The sequence below is a fragment of the Chamaea fasciata genome, unplaced genomic scaffold (assembly GCF_029207755.1).
Source record: "Chamaea fasciata isolate MVZ Bird 193981 ecotype frontalis unplaced genomic scaffold, bChaFas1.0.hap1 SCAF_13, whole genome shotgun sequence".
Lineage (NCBI taxonomy): Eukaryota > Metazoa > Chordata > Aves > Passeriformes > Sylviidae > Chamaea > Chamaea fasciata.
Window position 1 is genome coordinate 1,256,604 of NW_027094098.1, and position 15,559 is coordinate 1,272,162.

The following is a 15,559-nucleotide window of genomic DNA, read 5'->3' on the forward strand; positions in this document are numbered from 1 at the left end:
TAGCGGTTAAATCCCTGATAAGAGCGGAAATGCTACATCTAATGAAATGGAAGATAACAGAATTTCTTTTACTTCGCTTTTGCTCATTTTGATTTAATTTTTTTTAAACTGTTGCCTTATAATAATAAAAGCTCCTAGTGTTACCCTGATCAGTTACCTAAACACCTCATTAAATTTATAGTTACCAGTTGTGCATATTGATTTCTAAGTTCCACGGTGTGAAGTGCCGATTGATTTCTACAAATATTTTTTAAAAAATCAACCAATTTGCTACACGATCTGTTAACCAGAACTGTTAAAAGTGGGATTTTGGCAAGTAACTCCTGAGTAATTAGAAGCCTTAATGCCTCTTTATTAAAACGTTTTCTGTCAATTTTATATTTAAAAAAAATCTTTCTTGTTAATTTTTCATCTTGTGCAGGAAATATTTTGCTTAGTGCATCCTGCTTGTCTTCGTAGTGAAGAGAGGAAGGAAAGAGAGATGAAGTAAATCACTTTTGTTTAAAAAACTAAAATCAAATGCAGCATCAGATGAGAACCTGTAAGTGTAGGGTCATATAAACAAGTGGCAGAAAATAACACCTGGAAGTTGTTGCTTGCAATCCTGTTGCTGTGTCTGTTGGTCACTGGGAGTCTGTGAAGTTAACAAGCCCTGTTACATCCCAGCTGGATGCTCCAGGAATACAAAGTTGTTGTTTTGCTGTGGTTTTTTAATGTGGTTGGTGCCGTACTTTTGTTCATACCTCATCTGCTGGTGAAAGGCCACCTCTGTTCCCCTAGGATGAAGCTGACTGCTCTAATTGTAATGGATGCTTCAGAAAATAGTTAATCTGTCTTCCAAATCTTGTTGTTTTTCTTATGTTTCTGTAGCTGTTTTTCTTTGCCGTGTCACAGGGTTTGATATTCAGTGTTGTGTGTGTTTGTTTGGCCCATGTGCTCAAATAAGAAAATCCTTGTTTTACCTTGATCCAAAAAATGGGTGAACTAATTTTTTTTTTAATGCAGACGTTTGAAAAGCTGGGAAATCTTCATTCAGGTTGTAAACAAGTCTGGAAGAGGCATGTGGAAGGGAGAGCAGTGAATGAAAACAAGTGTGATTTCAGTGAGTGTTCCCTGGGCTGGAGAATATTCCTCTAAGGATGAGGATTTTTCTTTTGCAGACAACTCACCTGTAGGTAGGGCTGAGGTAATGGCTGAGTTGTGCAAGTTTTGGTGATCTCTAGGCAGGCCCTTTTTATTCTTGAGTAGCTTTAATTACTTTTGCTGTAATTGAAATTTATTGATAATCCTCCAGAGAAGGAAAATAGGTGAAAAATGCTGCTTATATCTGGAGTTTAGTTACTACAAGTGAGGAGTGGCATTTACAGTTTTTCAAAAGTAGATCTGTCATTGCTGGCTGGAGGGGTTATTTTTGTGCATTTTGAAGCAAATATTCTGCAGAAAGTGTGGACCTGAGGGTTTGCTGCTGGGAGGTGCACTGGCAAACAAACAAAACAAAAAAACCAAAAAGAAGGGGAAAAAATATAAAAAGGAGGGGGAAAAATAGCAGTGTAAATTATCCTGATTCCACAAGTAATATGTGCAAAAATAATCTTCTTGGCATGAGTCACTGTTCTGAGCTTATGCCTTTGGGCTTGAGTAGTTTGGATTTGGTTAGAGCAGTCTCTGTGCAAAAAACCACTGTGTGTTTTGTCTGTGCTGCTGTTAAACCATGCAAAGTTTAAAGATTTGCCTTTGGATGAAGGCAATAAACTTTCTGTCGCTGTTGATGTAAGCTGGGTGGAAGAAAAATCAGTTATATCTGCAACTGGAATACCATAAAGAGGTTTCTGGTGGAATAGAAAGGAACATCTGGGCATGCAGGCCCTGGACAGGAAAGGGAAAGTCCCATTTCAAGTGGTTTGTTCTGTCTTTGTGGAAAGTAAGTTGTGCTCTGTTGCCTTTCCTGGCTCAGAGGTGATAATTCACAGGTACTGTTCCCTCAGAAGGAGGCCACGTTCCCCTCTCAACACGTGGCTTTGGAAGGGCTTTGTGTTCTGCACTGGCTTCCAGGCGGTATTGAAGGTGTTTTTCCTGTGCTCGCTGGAGCCCCACAGCAGATATTCCTGTGCAGCCACAGGCTCTGGGCTGCAGGAGAATATGTGAAATTCCTGATGGGGATGTCGGTGCATCTTGTCCAGTTCTGAAGTTCTCTGTCCCTGTCTGTCTGCAATCAGGAGAAGTTTCCCACACTTGCAGTGGTAGAACACCGTTGCATTGCCCAGTTCTCATACAAATCACTGCATGCATCTGCAGCAAAGATATTAAAAGATTGCTCAGGATATTTCTAAATAAATGAAACGTTCTCCTAACAACCTTGAAGATCTTCCTTGGTTTTATTTCTCAGCTGCTATAGCAACTACCTGGTAGCTGTGTTGAGTAATTCCCCTCTATTTAGAAATACTTATATTCGGTGCCTCTAATCCTAACTCTGCTTTTAAAACTTGAGACTTGCTGAAGCAAAGCAGGCAGTTCTTCCACAGGTGCTTAAGATGGCCAGTTATGAACACAATTAATAAGAATTCTGAACTGATTATTGCAGATAACTCTCTCTAGCCCTCTAGTGTTTTAGTATTTTTAAAGCAGTTTCTGTCTCTAAGAAAATATTTATTAAAGTGATCTGATTAGTTACTTTAGTCTTGAAAAGAAAGTATTAAATATTAATGTATTAAAAGAAAAAGTTAAATAGAACTCTTTAGTAAACAACATTTGGCAACTGTGTAAGAGCTGATTATTTCATTAGGCTGTCAGTTTTTGCTGTTTTATTTTTGTGCAAGGAGCTCTCAGGAAAGTTTTGTTTTGTTTTTTTTAATGTAGTTGATGCTGTATCAACAAGCCACTTTATGTGGCTGACCATATTAAATATGTATGTATTAAGTCACAGAGGAGAAGGACCTGCCTACATTAACAGGAACTGTTTTTAGTTTATTCAAAGATTTAGGGTTAAAATCTGTTGCTTTATTTAAAAATGCTTTTCAGATCGTTATTTTCGCTGCTTAATTGTTACCAATGAAAAATAAATCCGTAGGCGCAAATACGTACAACTAAACTTTCCCTTGCTCTTACTGAGAAGGGTTGGAACATCACAATGTCCTAGTTACAGTTTTGTACTGCAACTTTTTGATCAGTATCTTGATTTTCTTCCCCCCCTGCCCCCGTCACTAAACCTTGGCTTGCAGATTTCCAGTTTGTATTTATGCTTGGAAAAGACTGCAGAACTTAGAAAAGTCTTCCTTCCCTCTCCAGGGCTTTTGGCATAAGACCCTGCTCTTGTTCACACAAGGGGCAGCTGCTGAGGGGGCTGTGAGTGGCACCGTGGTTTCACTGGAGTACTGGAGTGGTTTGTTACTGGCTTAAAGATGAAAAGTTTCAGAGAGGTAGAGAAAAGCCCCTCTCCCAAATTAGGAAAGTGTCCATTGTTAACATGGGAAGCAATATCAATCCCTGCATCAGTGCTGTGTTAGGGACGCAGGTTATATTTCATTTTCTCTCCTGTGTCCCTGTGCCAGGAGATGTAATTGTCTGGCAGCAGGAGGGAGGTGACTAAGGATATTCTTCAGGGATCTGTCTTGGAACTAAAGCTACGTGCAGGGATGCACTTGGAAATCTTCTGTGCTCTGCTGCTTTGGGAAGTGGTGCTGCTACCTGGGGACTTGCCTGTTAGGAAAAAGGGATGGTCCAGGGACTGGAGTAATTTCCCTTCAATATTTTGCTCCTAAGGGCCTTTTTTTTTTACCTGTAGGCCTTAAGAATGAGCAAAGGAATTTGTCAGTCAGGGATCATAAAGGAAATGTGTGTGTGATATTTAACTGGATGGGAAATGAATCACACCTTGAAATGTCTCTGGAAAAGAGCAGCTCCCAGGATGCCTCCGATGGGACACTGTCAGTATAGAGAGGAGAGTTTATTCAAGTGTCATTTAATGTGGTGGGCATCTCCAGCTCCAGTCTAGGATAAATCTGAAATTCTGCGGGTGCTGATAGACCTTGGAGATTAAATATCCTGTTTTGTGGCAAGAGATTAATGTATTTTGGCTCCTCTGTCCTAGAAAAGACTAAGCCAAAGACAGTGTGGTCAGACCAGCTCTCATGAAGAGCTGGTTTGCAGAACTGGATGAGAATTAACCTATAAGAAGATATCACTCTTTGAGATTATCCAAATACCAGTTGTCCGCAAATGCATTTGCAGTAGAAATTGGCCAAAACTTTTTAAATACAGGAGGAATGAAGTTGAGAAGCAAATTGCTCACAAAGGCAGGAAGTGAGATGTGTGTGTTTAACAGTTCATTGCATGGTTTGTATGGGAGTGTGGAAGTGATCCTGGAGTAAGAAGTGATGGCAGTGCAATATGGGGTTTAACTTGGGATGATTTGATGGGGTTTAGAGCAATTTTCTCCATTTGTTTGTTGTTGTGCTGGATTAGGTATTCAGTTAAGACCTGCAGAACTTCAGCCACTGGCCAATAGGGTGGGGACAAAAGCAGTTCCTCCCCAGGTTTATCCCCAGTGCAGAAGGAATTTTGGTTTTAGAATGGTTTTCTAAGGGTGGAAGTATTTTGGTGTTCAGGCTTTCTGTCCTCACCTGACAATACATCCAGTACCAAGAGACATTTTATGATGTGAGTTGACAATCTTGGACAACTTTTCCTGCGTGTTTAATGGAAATAGGGCTGGGTGGGGAAGAACTTGAAACTGGAATTTCTGTGCATGGTAGTGCAGATAAAACTTCTGACTTGCTTAAAAAGGGTTAATCAGGTTCTATCAGGTGTTTCTTACTTGTGTGCTTTGGGTTTAAATTCATTGTCAAGCCTATAGGACAGAAAGGGAGATTGTTCAGAGTGAAATCTGTGAGGAAATTTAAAGTAAATTTAAAGAGGGACTTTTCTTTTGAGCCGCTTAAGGAATAGGACGTTGGTGTGTGAGTGTGGGGTGATGGTGCAGGTTGTGGTTTGCAGGTGTATGTGGGAGGAGAGGAAGGGTGACTTTTTATTAATCCTCTGAAAGTCACTTCCTTAGGGCACAGTCAGTGCCACGGCTCAGCTGGACTTGAGTCTCACTACCCTTCCGAAGTCTTTTTGCAGCAATTCTGCCCTTATCAAATCAGATTCCAATGTAGAGTCAGGGAAATCGGGGAAACAGGTAAGACCTATTACCAGAACTTGTAATTGTAAAATTGTCTGCCATGTATTTGCTGGCATTTCAAAACCCACAAGAGAGGGATAATTGGAAATGAGGAAGTTTTCAGTGTTCATATGCACAGTGACATGTAGATAGACAAGCTTTTCTGACTGACACGTGAAACAGTTATTTGGAAATGGTTCTCATACAGAAGAGCTGTAACTCTTAGTGTCCAACAACTGGTGTTATTGGTGGCTCTGTGTGTTCCATAGATTTGTTCTCTTGAGAAACAGGAGCACTTTTCAGATGTGGGTGTGAAAACACCGAGGAACGGGAAGTCTGTGGAAAATTATTTAGCTCTTGAAGAGCCTGATGCAACTTTTTCCTCCTTCTCCCAAGAATTTTTTTTTAATTTGTGTGGTTATTAAGTTCATTGCGTTCTTTCAGCTGTGCTATGGAGGAAGAGGCCAAAGGAAGCATACCATGGGATCTTGGTCCAAAAGCAATTGTGATTGACAGCCCTTTTCCCACCGATTATTTTTAAGTTATGAATCTTTAATCTCACAACATTTCTCACTTTTGTTCTGTTTCAAAATCTGCTCACTGAACTTCAAGGCAAATATGAAATATCTCACTCAAGTGCCCGATATTAAAATCAAGCCTCTGTTCCAAGTTTTTCTGTGTCAGAATGAACTTTGTGAGGTCTTCTGAGATCCTGAAAGCATCTCTAAAGGGTTGTGTTTTTTTTTGTTTTGGCCATAATTGCTTCCTCTTAGACATGTTTTCGTGTTTGTTCAAACACTAAGTCCTTAGTCCATACTTAGGGAATGTATTTGGAAGGCAGGGAACGGAGGCTTTGAGCAGACTGAGTGCTTTCCAGTGCAGTTGTGAAGTGATTACTTATTCCAAGGATAAGACTCCCCTCCATCCTTCTTCAGCTTTTAACGACTTTTTCTTTTCTTGAGTCTTTCTGGATATTAAGCCTTAAGAAAAGCTTATGACAAGTGGTGCCAGCTAACTCTTGGTGATTAAAAGCAGGCCTTTGTGCTTTCAAAGGTAAGCTGGTGTTCTCTGAAACATCTAGACAAACCTTTCTTTTTATTTCAATGCAAGGAAGCTTAGGCACTAAATGCTTTTAGTCTTGGCAGTATGCAGTTGATGGAGTGGTGAATTATTTTATTTTCTTTCTGTTGAATGTAAGCCCCTGAGCTGCCCAAGGTGCCAGAGTGTAGCACAGAGTGCTTTGGCAGGTGCCTCACTGTTCTGGAAACCTCTTGTGGCTGTGTTTTTGAGCAGCAGGGCCCTTCTTCCCTCTCAAAATGTTTATGAAGAAGATGTTTATGGGTACCTGTGCTGCACTTTCAGTCTTCTGAACCTGATAAGGAAAGCTTTGAATCCATGTCAGAGAACCCCAGAACTGTTAAATAGAAGGCAGTTGCAGGCAATACATGACTGTTTGAGTGTCAGTGCACATGGTCCTTTGCCTTGCTGGGTGGGCTGCCCAAGCAAGTGGTGAAGGGAGCAGAGAGCCTTTCATAGGAGAATATCTCAGACCGTGCTGGATACTCGCTGTAGGGAGCAGTGTCTGTTTCCAGTAACTGAGTCTGGATGTGGGGGGATAGCAGGAGGTGTTTCTGTTTCACCCATCTCTTCCTTTGTGGAGAAAAATGCCTGTGGAAGGGTCTGCAAAGAGCTGCCCACCTCACCTAGGCACTGCTTTGTGGATGTGTGGCTGTGTTACATGGAGACAGAGTGTAGGCTCAGGTGAGAAAGTATCAGCCAGACCGGGGCAAATACTCCAAAAATATAGTAATTACAGGAAAAAAGGGTTACTGAAAACTGATGTTTGAACTTGGTGCATCTTTGTGTTTTGTTTCTCTCTGTAAATATTCACGGTCTGAATGATTGGTGACCTGAATTTTGATAAACCACAGAAACAGCAGTGGAGTTCTGCTGGACCTGTTAGAGCATGATCAGCATTTTTGGGAAATGGTCTTGCCCTGACATCTGCTATTGCTGTACAGAATGGAGCTGGACACAACCTGTGGGCCTGGTGTGATGAGAGATGAGGGGAATCCTCTCCATGCTTGTGCCTCTGTTCAAGAGGTGATCCTGTGGGGACTTGTTTGAGTGGGAAGAGCTGTCCTGGGACCTGGAAAGGTCCTTTGGCTGCTGTGCTTGGCCCTGCTGTGTGTGCAGCGCATCCACCGGGGACGGGCTGTGCCCACTGAGGAAGCTCCCTGGCGGTGCGTGGTGACCTGCAGCCCCCCACCCTCCAGCCTCCCTCTGCTCCAGCTCAGCCCTTCCCAGTGCACTGATCTGAGCAGAATTAGGACCAAAGTCCTCCTGCTGGGGAGGGGCAGCTTGGTTTTTTGTTTTGTTTTCTTTTTAACAGGTAAGTGTTTGGTAGTCTCTATGGTCCAAGGGGTTTATGCCAAGGAAGATTGTGTTTCAAGCACTGGTTTTGCAGAAACAGCTTCTCTTTGGACTCTGGGACAGAGAAGGTAGAAAACAGGCTTATCTCTCTTTCTTCATCACAGCAAGGCCCCAAACTGCAACTGCTGATCTTGTTGGGTTTGTTTGGTTTTGGTTTTTTGTCCCCCACTTCTGGAGTGACTGTATTTCTGGCAGAACTCCATATTCTGCTTTTAACAGGGGAAAAAATATAGCTTAATAAATAAAAATCAGTGCTAACAAAATAAACAATAATAATAATAATAATGAAATAATCCTGTGTGGAGGGCACTAAAAGAGAAAAGGAGGATTTCCCCTACACCTCAGATGATGTTAATAGCATTAAATAATGCATGTTTGCTTCAGTCAAGATTGGAAGAATTAAAAATCATGAAAAGAAAGCATCTTCAATTTTGTGAGTCAATTTTTTTTCTTTTTTTGTATTTTAGTAGCAACCCAAAAAATTCAAAGTTCTTATGGGTGGATTGATAGGTTTAATAGCTGTCTTCAGCATAGTTCTTGTGTGGCAGCCAGTATAGGCTAAAATGCAGGAGCTGCATGCTGGTAAACGTACTTTTTGTTAATCTGCCTTATTCATCCCTTCCTGCTGCTCATTGGAAATGTGCAAACTGACCATAAATGCCAAGGCAGCTTTAATGTGTTAAGAATTTACTTAACAGGCTGGAGGTCTGAAAGTCTCACGCTGTAGCCTGTGCAAGTTGGGACAGGCTGGAAGGTGCCTTGGGGTGATCCCCGAGGTTTTGCATGTGTGAACATGAGCCAGTGGTGTTCTCCTGAAGGCTGCCGCATCCCTGGCTGTGTTCCTGGGCACCAGCATGGTGATGGAAATGATCTTTTCCTCCTTTGGTTTCTCTGGGGCTGCACCTCGCAGTACGAGGGATGAGGTGAGGAGGGGGGAAAACACGAGGAGAGAGAAGGGTCTGCAGATCCAGAGTGGTTCAGCCTGGGAAATGGAGCATAGGAAAGGACTGGCTCATGGGTAGATGTGTCTAGGGAGGTAGGTACAGAGAAGACAGAGCCAGGAACTTGTCAGAGTTGCAGGGTTAAAGGGGGAGCCGCAGGGGCAAATTCCAGTCGGGGACAGCGATTCCCCCGGCGTATGTGGGAAAGCCCTGGAGCGAGGTGCCTGGAGAGGTGGTGCAGTCTCCACCCTCCAGGAGAGTCAAAACTTGACTGGTTTCTTCCTTTGTTTCCTGGGGTTGAACAGTAAAGTTTTCAACTGGCCCTCGTTTGCAGCCTGTGAAACACTGCAGTGCAGAGCAGCTCCTCACCTCTCCGGGCAGAGTGTGCTCAGTGTTCTCCTCTTTGCCTGTTGAGTATTAGAAAGGGGGAGAAGGTTTCACAAACTGAAACAGCCTTTGTCTCCCTTTAAAAGGGAGAAAAAACCTGCTGCATTCGCTTCCTGCATAGAGGGAATGATGTATGGGTGAGGGACTTGAATGAACTGATGTGACAGAGTGGCAGGAAGAAGATGAAGTAGCAGGATAGATCCTTGCAAAGCTGGAAGCTCATGCCCAGTTCCTTGACACAGCTGAGGCAGTGGACAACACCGTGGGCTTTTGGTCCGTTGCTTTTCTCCCACCTCCTGCCACCAGGATGTGCAAAACTATTTTAAACAGCTCATGATTTTTGAGCCCAATCTCTATTTTTATCTTGGAGGGCAGGGGAAGGATGCTTGCAATCCTTTGCTCCGCTACTGAATGATCACCTTTCTTCTCAGGCATCTGTTTCTTTTTTTGCAGGAATATTTTCCTGGTGCTAGTATGACTCAGTAGAAAGAGGCGGTGTTGCTAGGCAGCGGGTGAGCACTTTGCAGATGCCATGTGATGGCAGTAAGCTGCCTTGGAATAATCCATTGGTGGCAGTATTCCTGGCTGAGGTTCTGTACTGCACAAAGAAAGAAGCATCTCTGACAGGAGCAGATGCTGCCTAGCAACTGCCACTGCTCCCCGAGCAGCCTGAAATACCTTCACTTAATTGTACTGTAATTTTGGCAATACACAGAACCCAAAGTGAAACGCCTTGCTTTCCATTCTGAAGTATGTTCTTCTTCATCAAGATTTGGCATAAAAGATCATAAAGACCATTAATAAGGTCAAAACATTTTTAGACCTCTTCTAAATCATGTCTTTTGTTTAATCCCTACTCTTCGATTGTAATGTTTGGATGGCTTTTAATCAGCTTTTGGTAATCTTTTTTGTGTGTGTGTATTACATTAGTGCCTGGCAATTCCAATCGCATTAGAGCCCTGCTCTGTGCCGTGTGTACCCAGTACATTCTGCAAGAGATGCCCCTTCTGCAAAAACTTCATGTTTTATTTGGGTTTTTAAGGTGTAATTGGATATAGCCTCTCTTCCATCCGTAAATTATTCATGTTGTCATCTTGCTTAAACAGCTGAATGTTTTAGAAGTGCTGGACCTGGGGTCTGTTCGCTGTATTCTTTGTGAACATACTTGCTGAATGAGGCCTGGGCTTGCAAATAAATCTGCAAGTCTCAGATTCATTTTTGGCAAATTATTGAAACTCTGACCCGCAATTAATCATTTAAATACTTGGAGGGTGTATTGTGAGGGTGAAAACGTTATTGTAGGTATTTGTAGAATAAAATGGAAATGTTTTTCTTTTCATTTCCTTATGGTTCTTCTCCCTTGTCAAGTATTATCAGACTCTAACTGTGCAATCTATGAATCTGCCAGCTTTAATCAAGCAGTTCCACAAAGGAAAAAAATTAATCATATTGGCCTTTAATTTTGTTACAAAAATGTGAAGAGGGTTGGGGGTTTTTTTCTTCATAATCTACATCTTGTTATTTTAAATTATTAAACCCACAATTTTCTGTGTTCAAGAACTACTCCTTTTTTATTTTATTTTATTTTTTTAATTTTTTTTTTTTCTGGGAAAAGGTTTGTGGTTCTGAGAGAGGCTCAGGCTGGAAGGTACCGGGAGGTTGGGGAGGTGTTAGTTCAGTGCTGCCGGTAGGCGTGGTCGTGCAACACAGTTGCCTCACAAAAAGATAAACCTAAATCCGGCCTCTCTCTTGTCCTCTTTGGGATAATTTGTATCAGTGCTGGTTTTCCTGCCCAGCCATCCTGCCCTGGCCTAGAGGCTGTTCCCTCTGCCATCCCTAAATGTAAAAAATCCACATCTGCCCTTGGAAAATACATTATGAAGCAAAGGTAGCTTAGAAAACACTCAAAACACAAATACTGTGGAGTGGAAGGATAAAAATTGTTGGTTTGCTCGTTTAAGACAATTCCGGGGAGTGTTGGTGCCACAGGAACCGAGCAAGGGAGCCCCTGTTTCTGTGTGATGGAAGAGTCGTGTGGAGCTCTGGGCTGATGGGGCTGTTAAAAGTTGATGCGGTTCCACAACATTTGGGTGTCTCCGCAGAAGAAAATGGATAGAAAATGCTACTAAATACCTATATAAAATTAATACAAATAAAAACCGTCTTTTGGGAAGACCCAGTCCACAGATGTCTCAAGCTGGGGGAAGCCACATCCCTGCCCTGTTTTAATACTCATCCTTCCTCTCCTTGTTTTAGCCTCTGTTAGAGAAAAGGTGTTGGATTTAGAGCCATCTTTGGTCTCTCTTGGGTTCCATGGAGCCTTTATTATCACCTGGGTATTACAGGGAAGAAAATAAAGTTGGTTTTTTCAGCTGATAAACCTAGTATGTATTGTGTCATACTAGACACTTTTAATAGCTGGATTAATATGAAAAATTATTTTAGGGAAAGATACATGCTCATCGTAACATTAGTTTATCAGTTTGGAGTAATTACATTATTTTCTTAAATATCAGTCAGGTCATTTAATGTTGATCTAGTATTTAATTCAAGCTTTAATACTAATCAGTCTAAATCAATCTTAAACTCAGGGACTGACTTGTGTTCTGTGTTAACTGCTGACAATGAGTAGTAGTTGAATACAAAATGCTGTATAAGGAGTGTGAAATTTCGGAGTTTGTGTTTACCCCAAGTAAACACACACTCCAAATTCTTAGCTGGTGTGATAGAGGTGTGAGTTTAAAAGATGCTTCTGTGTTATAAAGCGTAAATGGCACTGTCAGAGAACTTGAGAACTTTGACGTTTGTAGCACAGAGCGCAGTTCAGTGTCTGCTGGGTGTGATGATACCTTGTCAAGGTATTTTGGATATGGAGCAGTACAACTGCAGCTGTGCCTCTCCCGTGTACTCTCCCTGCCATTCCTCCTCAAATGGCTTTAGCTGAAGATCTGCTGAGGGATGGTCAGTGTATAACCTGAATAACTGCAAGCTGACTGTAGTGCACTCAGTAATTTTTTAATAAAAATTAAATGATATACTTTAACCTGAAACATTTGTTCTGCAAGTGTCATCTAAAAATATTGCAAGTTACCAGAATTTTAGTAAGACTGATAATAATATTAACAATGAGTTGAGAACTGGAAAAAACTGTTAACAAACTGCAAGAAGATCTATCTTTTGTAAATGGAGTTGTGTTGAAAATTCACAAAATTACAAATTTTCCGCCCAAATTAATCCATAGAGTCCATTAAATCATATTGTCACCAACATCTTATGATAAAGAAAAATCAAAATGTGTTTTAGAATATTGGATCTGTTCCAGTAGCAATGATTTCTGTTGTGGATGTGAAAACCTGGGAAATAAATAATAATTTTTAAAAGCCAAATTTAATGATTGAGACACATAGTTTAGATTTGGAGAAAGAAAAAGAAACCATGTAAGCATGGAAGTCTCTTGAACTGATTTTGTTTCTCAGTCCTCACTTATTTAAGTTCTGATTTTCATTGTTACATCTTGGACAGTGGGGAGGGAAAGGGCTCTTTTCCTTTATGAAAATAAACAAATTATTCATGAGCTGAACTGATACTGTGTAGCGTAAATAAAATATTATGCAAGATCAAAATATTTTTGTAGGCTTCTCTGAAATGTGTAGAAATAGGTTAAAAAAAAAAGAGAAAGTACATGAGAAGGCATCTAGCCCTGTCAGTTCATTGCATAACTTTGTGTAAATGCTAAGAAAAAAAGATGTTTTAAGGGAATGAGCAGCTGGATGTGTTGGGCTGGGTAGTTCGCTGGTGTTTCGCTGTTGTTGTCCTGGGTTTTCTCACTGTTCATGTGGCAAATGTGACACATTTCTGTTACTGTGGTTATCAGGGCATTGACATTCATTTGAGAGAAAGAAATGATCAGTGGCAGCATTGAAGCCCAGGTGAGGCTGGGACACAGGAACCTGAACTGGGAACAATTATAAGAGGAAGACACATTTTAAATTCTATCACAGCAAAAATGAGGCCACCTGTGTGGTTGGTCGCAGAAAGTGGCAACGACGCGGGTGAAATCTGATTGAGCATTTCCCTGTGAGCTGCGTTCTCTTTGCCGTCCTGGTGTTCCGGTGAGGTCGCAAAGCAGTCACCGGCACAGGACAGCAGAGGCTCAGGCGGTGACTCGGACATTGCGAGGGGGTTCCCGGCGTCCCGGCCCCGGTCCTGCCCCGGCCGTGCCTTCCCTCAGGGCTGGAGCTTTCCCCAGGCTCCGGGGCCTCCCGGGACACGGCCTTGCCAAGCCGGGGCTGGGACACATCCATGGGTTTGTCCTGTTGGCTTCGGAACTTGAATGGTAATTTCATTTCTGTCACCCACGGTATCTCATGAGGAGTCTCACAGTTTATGCACCGTGTGGGGAAGTATTTAACAAAGTCCTGAGCTCTGCTGCTCCATTTGACACTGCTCTGCTTTTTGAACTGGAAGAGGTGAATAGCAGCAGTTCTCTGTGCACCTTCTGTCAGTTATCCCCTCTCCACCCTTTCAGCCTTCCTGGTACAGAAGTCCTATCTTGGTTAACAATCACATAAAAGTCCTTATTCAGTCCGTGCTGTATCCTCTCTCACTTCTTTTCTACCTCTTCTTATGCTGTTCCGTCCTTTTTGGTGAAGGATTAGCTTTTGACAGAGGGGAAAACTGGCACAGGGGATTCGTTGGGAATTTTATGCAGAACTGTGGATAATGGTGTCCGCCCTTTTTCCCCAAGACAATATTATGTGTGATGTGGGGTGGTCTCTGACAGTGGCTGAGCACTGAGTTTTATGGTAAGACCTCTGACATTCCAGGGTTCCACTCCATGTGGCACGAGCAGGGGAGGAGATGATTTTGTGTGTGAGGTGAGGGTTGTTCATCCCTCATGGAATACCGCACAGCTGAACTGAGCACTGCTCATCTGCCAGTTCTGCTTGTGGAGCTTGGGTCCATCTGTAGCTCTTTATTACTCTGAATAGCCTGAGTGGCCTTAGAAACTTTGTGGCTTCTCTAAATGATGAGCTTTTTGAGGTCATTTAGGAGTACTTGAAACAGGAGAGATTCCAACAGAGATCCCTTCAGAGCTTGCTGCTTAATCTGTCCTCTCTAAGGGAAAATTTTTAATGATGCTGCTTTATTTCACATCACTTTGCTGATTATTTATCTGTGCAAACACCTTCCCACTTTATCACAGCCAAGTGCAATTTCTTCAAGAGCTATTGGCAGGGGCTGTTTGAGAGCATAGTTTGTAAAACCTCCTGAATTGTATCTACTGGATTTTCTTTGTTCACATAGCCAGGAGCTGCTTTAGGTGGAGCACAGGAGGAATCTAAGGTGTTCAAAGATGCATTGGCTTAACAGGTCCTTTTTATCTTTTGATGCAGTTTCTCTTCTGCTGGTGACTTGCAGTGCAGCTGTTTGTATTATACTGTGTCAGGCCATACCCATGGACAGGGAAAAATCTGTCATCCCCTGGATCCTTGACTTCTGAAACCATTATTCCAATGCCATCTGTTCTTATATGTTGTACCCCACAATTCCTTCATGTGTTCTGGTACAGCATGAGAGTCACTGCCTGCGTGAACTGGTTTATGCCTTTCTTACTGGTCAGCTCCGGAGGTGAAGAGGGAAGGATTTCCTTCACTGGGGTCCAGTTTAAGTACCACAGATAAGGGACTTCAGTCTTGGAGATAATTCCTGTATCACGTGGCTTGTGGTGCTTTTTCACAGCCTTCCTCTTAAGCAGAATGTTGGCTTTAACTGCTGGCTGAAATGACTTTGTGAGGGGGACTGCGACCTCCCTATAGACCTGAATGATGGCAGGGGGCTTCATATCTGAAAATGGATATTAAATATTTCAGCAGTGTGTCCCGGAGTCCAAGAGGGATCAGTCAGATCTGTAAACTGGTGGGTAAAAGCTTTGCTTTGTGCCTGTTTGGATGATGTTTTACTTGTGTATTCTGGTGACCAAGGACGTGAATCTTGTAAGACATGATGGAAGCTTACGGACTGATGGGCAGTTTGTAGGTGATCATGTAGGGTAAAGAATTTCTCTGTGGCAAGGAAAGAAATCAGTTGTCAAGAGTCCTCTCTGTAAATTATTTTCTTCAGAATAGTTGTATTACTCTGTATTTCTCATTTATATTTGTGATCATATTTTTCAAGTAATGCTGCTAAGAAGAACTGTGTACCTAAAAGGGACTTCATAAATAAGATTGTCTTGCATAATGCATCTTTAGCCTAACAAATGCGTAACATCCATAACTTTTTTGGAAGTAACTGTTGGAATAATAAATCAGAGTATAAAAGAGCCTTAAATTTCTGTGATTCTGTCATAATCAGGAGTTTTTTAAATTCTCTTTTATTTCAGAAATGTTAATTTTTTGTTCTTGTTGCACAGTTTAGCAAGGAAATTTCGTCTGTTGGGTCAATTTATTTGGATTCTTTAATTTTTCCTGACTTCGATTTAGTGTGGCTGGAAAATCATTTACTTTAGAGATTTGGCTTCCACTGTTTTGATAATATCTATATTGCTGTTCACCAATCCTATGGACTGATTATAAAAACTGTCAAACAGAAGAGACTAACATATTTACTGGTGATTACAAAAGGAATTAGATTCTATACT

General features: G+C 41.8%; 1 protein-coding gene across 4 annotated transcripts in view; it reads left to right on the forward strand.

Annotated features, from left to right (window-relative positions):
- Nucleotides 1-15,559, forward strand: part of DOCK3 (dedicator of cytokinesis 3) — a 184,611-nt gene that overhangs the window by 1,085 nt on the left and 167,967 nt on the right. The window lies entirely within an intron of this gene.